Source organism: Nerophis ophidion, unplaced genomic scaffold (assembly GCF_033978795.1).
Source record: "Nerophis ophidion isolate RoL-2023_Sa unplaced genomic scaffold, RoL_Noph_v1.0 HiC_scaffold_57, whole genome shotgun sequence".
NCBI classification, from domain to species: Eukaryota; Metazoa; Chordata; class Actinopteri; order Syngnathiformes; family Syngnathidae; genus Nerophis; species Nerophis ophidion.
This window is the reverse complement of record NW_026906979.1, coordinates 287,501-295,000: the sequence shown is the minus strand read 5'-3', so window position 1 is coordinate 295,000 and position 7,500 is coordinate 287,501.

The following is a 7,500-nucleotide window of genomic DNA, read 5'->3' as shown; positions in this document are numbered from 1 at the left end:
CCCTAAATGTGTCCGAGATAGCGCCCCCTAGGCGGCCACGCATGTCCGCGTGAGCCCCTGTCCTCAGAGCCTGGAAGAACCATTCGAAAAAAGAACCATCGAAAAGAGGGGGAAAATCCAACTTTTGAGTCCCAAAATAGCTCACTTTGACTCGGACACATTTCCTGCCAATTCGGCCTGTCTAAGCCTGGCGCACCTACTAACGTGATGGGGGTGTTTTGGTAGACCTGGTAAAAACAGGGAAAATCGAAAGAGGCTTAAAGTAGGCTAGAACTCAAGCCTCTCTCGTTGTTGGACTTAGAAAAAATCCGGCTCGAAAAATAAATCCCATTGAAATGCATTGGGCTTGGCGCTGGGATTTTTTTCTAAGTATGTGAACGAAAGAGGCTAAGGAGGCTGGAAGTTAGGCCTCTCTCGTTGTTGGACTTAGAAAAAATCCACTTTTTTTGCACGGGATTTTTTCTAAGTGTCACATGGAAGAGGCTAAACAGGCTGGAGGCCAGGCCTCTCTCGTTGTTGGACTTAGAAAAAATCCCAAAAGTGGACACTCTGACAAAATCACGCATGTTGACACTTAGGCAAAAAATCCAACTTTTGCTCCACGGAAGAAAGAGGCTAAGGAGGCTGGAACTTAGGCCTCTCTCGTTGTTGGACTTAGAAAAAATCCACTTTTTTTGCACGGGATTTTTTCTAAGTGTCTCATGGAAGAGGCTAGACAGGCTGGAGGCCAGGCCTCTCTCGTTGTTGGACTTAGAAAAAATCCCAAAAGTGGACACTCTGACAAAATCACGCATGTTGACACTTTGGCAAAAAAGCCAACTTTTTTGGACTTGGCCCGGCTTTTCTTCCATTTGTCCCCCACTTGGGCTGGTTCACTCCTGGGTATCTTTTGGTCATTCCCGGGGGCCCCGGAGCTCGCGCAGCTCGCTGCGGGACTTCTGGAACTCCATCCTGGGTAGGATTTTTAATCAATTTCGGACCTTTTTCCAACTTTTTCTCAAATTGTCCCCCACTTTGGCTGGTTCACTCCTGGGTATCTTTTGGTCATTCCCGGGGGTCCCGGAGCTCGCGCAGCTCGCTGCGGGGCTTCTGGAACTCCATCCTGGGTAGGATTTTTAAACAATTTCGGACCTTTTTCCAACTTTTTCTCAAATTGTCCCCCACTTTTGATGGTTCACTTCTGGGTGCCTTTTGGTCATTCCCGGTGTTCCTGCGGCTCGCGCAGCTCGCTGCGGGGCTTCTGGAACTCCATCCTGGGTAGGATTTTTAATCAATTTCGGACCTTTTTCCAACTTTTTCTCAAATTGTCCCCCACTTTCGCTGGTTCACTTCTGGGTGCCTTTTGGTCATTCCCGGTGTTCCTGCGGCTCGTGCAGCTCGCTGCGGGACTTCTGGAACTCCATCCTGGGTAGGATTTTTAAACAATTTCGGACCTTTTTCCAACTTTTTCCTCAAATTGTCCCCCACTTTCGCTGGTTCACTCCTGGGTATCTTTTGGTCATTCCCGGGGGTCCCGGAGCTCGCGCAGCTCGCTGCGGGGCTTCTGGAACTCCATCCTGGGTAGGATTTTTAAACAATTTCGGACCTTTTTCCAACTTTTTCTCAAATTGTCCCCCACTTTTGATGGTTCACTTCTGGGTGCCTTTTGGTCATTCCCGGTGTTCCTGCGGCTCGCGCAGCTCGCTGCGGGGCTTCTGGAACTCCATCCTGGGTAGGATTTTTAATCAATTTCGGACCTTTTTCCAACTTTTTCTCAAATTGTCCCCCACTTTCGCTGGTTCACTTCTGGGTGCCTTTTGGTCATTCCCGGTGTTCCTGCGGCTCGTGCAGCTCGCTGCGGGACTTCTGGAACTCCATCCTGGGTAGGATTTTTAAACAATTTCGGACCTTTTTCCAACTTTTTCTCAAATTGTCCCCCACTTTCGCTGGTTCACTTCTGGGTGCCTTTTGGTCATTCCCGGTGTTCCCGCGGCTCGTGCAGCTCGCTGCGGGACTTCTGGAACTCCATCCTGGGTAGGATTTTTAATCAATTTCGGACCTTTTTCCAACTTTTTCTCAAATTGTCCCCCACTTTTGATGGTTCACTTCTGGGTGCCTTTTGGTCATTCCCGGTGTTCCTGCGGCTCGTGCAGCTCGCTGCGGGACTTCTGGAACTCCATCCTGGGTAGGATTTTTAATCAATTTCGGACCTTTTTCCAACTTTTTCTCAAATTGTCCCCCACTTTTGATGGTTCACTTCTGGGTGCCTTTTGGTCATTCCCGGTGTTCCTGCGGCTCGCGCAGCTCGCTGCGGGGCTTCTGGAACTCCATCCTGGGTAGGATTTTTAATCAATTTCGGACCTTTTTCCAACTTTTTCTCAAATTGTCCCCCACTTTTGATGGTTCACTTCTGGGTGCCTTTTGGTCATTCCCGGTGTTCCTGCGGCTCGCGCAGCTCGCTGCGGGGCTTCTGGAACTCCATCCTGGGTAGGATTTTTAATCAATTTCGGACCTTTTTCCAACTTTTTCTCAAATTGTCCCCCACTTTTGATGGTTCACTTCTGGGTGCCTTTTGGTCATTCCCGGTGTTCCTGCGGCTCGTGCAGCTCGCTGCGGGACTCGTGGAACTCCATCCTGGGTAGGATTTTTAAACAATTTGGTACTTTTTCCTCCTTTTCCTCCATTTTTCCCCCACTTTCGCTGGTTCACTTCTGGGTGCCTTTTGGTCATTCCCGGTGTTCCTGCGGCTCGTGCAGCTCGCTGCGGGACTCGTGGAACTCCATCCTGGGTAGGATTTTTAAACAATTTGGTACTTTTTCCTCCTTTTCCTCCATTTTTCCCCCACTTTCGCTGGTTCACTTCTGGGTGCCTTTTGGTCATTCCCGGTGTTCCTGCGGCTCGTGCAGCTCGCTGCGGGGCTTCTGGAACTCCATCCTGGGTAGGATTTTTAAACAATTTGGTACTTTTTCCTCCTTTTCCTCCATTTTTCCCCCACTTTCGCTGGTTCACTTCTGGGTGCCTTTTGGTCATTCCCGGTGTTCCTGCGGCTCGTGCAGCTCGCTGCGGGACTTGTGGAACTCCATCCTGGGTAGGATTTTTAAACAATTTGGTACTTTTTCCTCCTTTTCCTCCATTTTTCCCCCACTTTCGCTGGTTCACTTCTGGGTGCCTTTTGGTCATTCCCGGTGTTCCTGCGGCTCGTGCAGCTCGCTGCGGGACTTGTGGAACTCCATCCTGGGTAGGATTTTTAAACAATTTGGTACTTTTTCCTCCTTTTCCTCCATTTTCCCCCCACTTTCGCTGGTTCGCTTCTGGGTGCCTTTTGGTCATTCCCGGTGTTCCTGCGGCTCGTGCAGCTCGCTGCGGGACTTGTGGAACTCTACCCTGGGTGGGATCATATGATTTTCAACCCATTTTGGACCTTTTTCCCGACTTTCCCTCCATTTCCCTCCCACTTTCGATGGTCCACTCCTGGGTGTCTTTTGGTCATTCCCGGGACCCGGGAAGCCTCGGGCCTGCGGCGGGACTTGTGGATCTCCATGCTGGGCATGATTTTATGAGTTTTCTGGACTTTCTCTTCCCCGGGACCCGGGAGGCACGCGGCTGGACGTTATGCCCCCTAAAATCCCTCCCTTTGCTCGTAAGGCCAATTTTCCTCCGGATTTACTCTCTATAGACCCCAAGGAAAAAAATACCCGACCGGCGTCCATTTTTGACATCGGTCTCCAATCTAGGGCACGCGGGCCGAAAGCGGTACGCCGGTTCCGAAATCTGGCCCCCGCATTTTTTGGGTATTTTTTGAAAAAAATGGCATTTTTGGGACCGGGGGGACTTGCTGGACTCAGTCCCGGGTGCGGATTTTGAAAACGTTGAGGACTTTTGGATTTTCCCCCAGCTTTTCTCCCCCACTTGCAGTTTGACTTTGCGGGGTGCGTTACGGCTGTGCCGGGCGTCCCTGGACTCGGGTGGCCAGCTGCGGGGCTGGTGGGGGACTGATTTTTGAACACTTTGAGGACTTTTGGCTACTATGCCAGCTTTTCTCCCCCACTTGCAGTGTGACTTTGCGGGCCTTGTTACGGAGGTGCCGGGCTTCCCTGGACTCGGGTGGCCAGCTGCGGGACTCGTGGGACTGATTTTGGAACACTTTGAGGACATTCAACTTCTTTCCCAGCTTTTTTCCCCTCCACTTCCAGTTTGACTTTGCGGGGTGCGTTATGGACGTGCTGGGCATCCCGGAACTCGGGCGGCCGGCTGCGGGACATTTTGCCCTCCTCCAAACCCCAGCCCTCTTTGTTTATCATGCCTATTTTCTGCTGGACACACACCCTCTCTTTTGAGCTGCCTCTTTTTTTAAATTTGGATATGATTTATTGATGAATGGATTTGTTTTCCCCTTTTTAAATGATGGTTGATGTCTACCTTTTTAATACTTGCTTCTGGCTGCAGCCGAGACTTACAGTGTGATGCATCCAACCCCAACCCTGGTTTTTGTTTCCCTTAAAAACTTGGGGAAATGGACAGCTTTTTGGGGGGGCACTTCCAGCAAATGGAGGGACCTATTTGGAATTCCCCACCCGGGTGGAGATCCACGGCGAGCCGGCCTTCCTAAAGGGACAGCAACATGGACACTCTGCCATCATTGCAGCTTCTTTTTTTTTTTTGGGGCACTCTGTCATATTTCCAGCTTTTTTTCGTGCTGACTTCCAGCAAATAGAGGGACCTGTTTTGAATTCCCTACCCGGGTGTAGATCCACGGCAAGCCGGCCTTCTTAAAGGGACAGGCACCCCCCTGTCCCTTGACACCTGCTTCCCTCCTCGGCGTCACCGAAATCCCACAAAATGACTCAAAATAGGGCCCCAAATGACATCACTCGGTCCGGTTCTTTGGGTCTCACTCGGGGGCTTCTTTGACTCTGGAAGGCATGGTGAACCAAAAGTAGACACTTGGAAAAAATCCCCACTTTACAAGTTGACACTTTGAAAAAAAAATCCCGACTATATAAGTTGACACTTGGAAAAAATCCCCACTTTATAAGTTGACACTTGGAAAAAATCCCGACTTTATAAGTTGACACTTAGAAAAAATCCCCACTTTATTTTGGAAAGGTTGGTACACCAAAAGTGGACACTTAGAAAAAATCCCCACTTTATTTTGGAAAGGTTGGTACACCAAAAGTGGACACTTAGAAAAAATCCCCACTTTGACTTTCGCAGGTCTATTACACTAAAAGTTGACACTCTGTCATATTTCCAGCTTTTTTTTGTGCTGACTTCCAGCAGATAGAGGGACCTATTTTGAATTCCCTACCCTGGTGCAGAACCACGGCAAGCCGGCCTTCCTAAAGGCACAGGCACATGGACACTCTGCCATAAGTGCAGCTTTTTCTTCTAAGGGTGCAGCGGCGGCGGAAGTCCACCGGAGGGCTCCAAATCCCTGCTTTCCTTTTTAGGCTTAAAGTGGCTTTTCCCTCCTTAAAAACTTGGGGAAATGGACAGCTTTTTGGGGGGGCACTTCCAGCAAATAGAGGGACCTATTTGGAATTCCCCACCCGGGTGGAGATCCACGGCAAGCCGGCCTTCTTAAAGGGACAGGCACATGGACACTCTGCCATCATTGCAGCTTCTTCTTTTTTTTTTTCCCCTGTCATATTTCCAGCTTTTTTGTGCTGACTTCCAGCAAATAGAGGGGCCTGTTTTGAATTCCCTACCCGGGTGTAGATCCACGGCAAGCCGGCCTTCTTAAAGGGACAGGCACCCCCCTGTCCCTTGACACCTGCTTCCCTCCTCGGCGTCACCGAAATCCCACAAAATGACTGAAAATAGGACCCCAAATGACATCACTCGGTCCGGTTTTTTGGGTCTCACTCGGGGGCTTCTTTGACTCTGGAAGGCATGGTGAACCAAAAGTGGACACTTGGAAAAAAAAATCCCCACTTTACAGGTTGACACTTGGAAAAAAATCCCCACTTTATAAATTGACACTTGGAAAAAATCCCGACTATATAAGTTGACACTTAGAAAAAATCCCGACTATATAAGTTGACACTTAGAAAAAATCCCCACTTTATTTTGGAAGTGTTGGTACACCAAAAGTTGACACTTAGAAAAAATCCCGACTTTATTTTGGAAGGGTTGGTACACCAAAAGTTGACACTTAGAAAAAATCCCGACTTTATTTTGGAAGGGTTGGTACACCAAAAGTTGACACTTAGAAAAAATCCCAACTTTTACACTTAGAAAAAATCCAGCTTTTTGTTGCTGACTTCCATCAAATAGAGGGACTTTTTCCATGTTTCTTAACCGGGTGTCGATCCAAGGCAGGTGGGCCTTCTGGAAGCGACACCCTCCTTGACACTTAGAAAAAATCCAGCTTTTTGTTGCTGACTTCCATCAAATAGAGGGACTTTTTTCATTTTTCTTAACCGGGTGGTGATCCAAGGCAGGTGGGCCTTCTGGAAGCGACACCCTCCTTGACACTTAGAAAAATTCCAGCTTTTTGTTGCTGACTTCCATTAACTAGAGGGACTTTTTTCATTTTTCTTAACCGGGTGGTGATCCAAGGCGGGTGGGCCTTCTGGAAGCGACACCCTCCTTGACACTTAGAAAAAATCCAGCTTTTTGTTGCTGACTTCCATCAAATAGAGGGACTTTTTCCATGTTTCTTAACCGGGTGTCGATCCAAGGCAGGTGGGCCTTCTGGAAGCGACCCTCTCCTTCACACTTAGAAAAAATCCAGCTTTTTGTTGCTGACTTCCATTAAATTGAGGGACTTTTTTCATTTTTCTTAACCGGGTGTCGATCCAAGGCGGGTGGGCCTTCTGGAAGCGACACCCTCCTTGACACTCTGTCATATTTTCAGCTTTTTTGTGCTGACTTCCATTAAATAGAGGGACTTTTTCCATGTTTCTTAACCGGGTGTCGATCCAAGGCAGGTGGGCCTTCTGGAAGCGACCCTCTCCTTCACACTTAGAAAAAATCCAGCTTTTTGTTGCTGACTTCCATTAAATAGAGGGACTTTTTTCATTTTTCTTAACCGGGTGTCGATCCAAGGCAGGTGGGCCTTCTGGAAGCGACACCCTCCTTGACACTTAGAAAAAATCCAGCTTTTTGTTGCTGACTTCCATTAAATAGAGGGACTTTTTTCATGTTTCTTAACCGGGTGTCGATCCAAGGCGGGTGGGCCTTCTGGAAGCGACACCCTCCTTGACACTTAGAAAAAATCCAGCTTTTTGTTGCTGACTTCCATTAACTAGAGGGACTTTTTTCATTTTTCTTAACCGGGTGGTGATCCAAGGCAGGTGGGCCTTCTGGAAGCGACACCCTCCTTGACACTTAGAAAAATTCCAGCTTTTTGTTGCTGACTTCCATTAACTAGAGGGACTTTTTTCATTTTTCTTAACCGGGTGGTGATCCAAGGCGGGTGGGCCTTCTGGAAGCGACACCCTCCTCGACACTTAGAAAAAATCCAGCTTTTTGTTGCTGACTTCCATCACATAGAGGGACTTTTTCCATGTTTCTTAA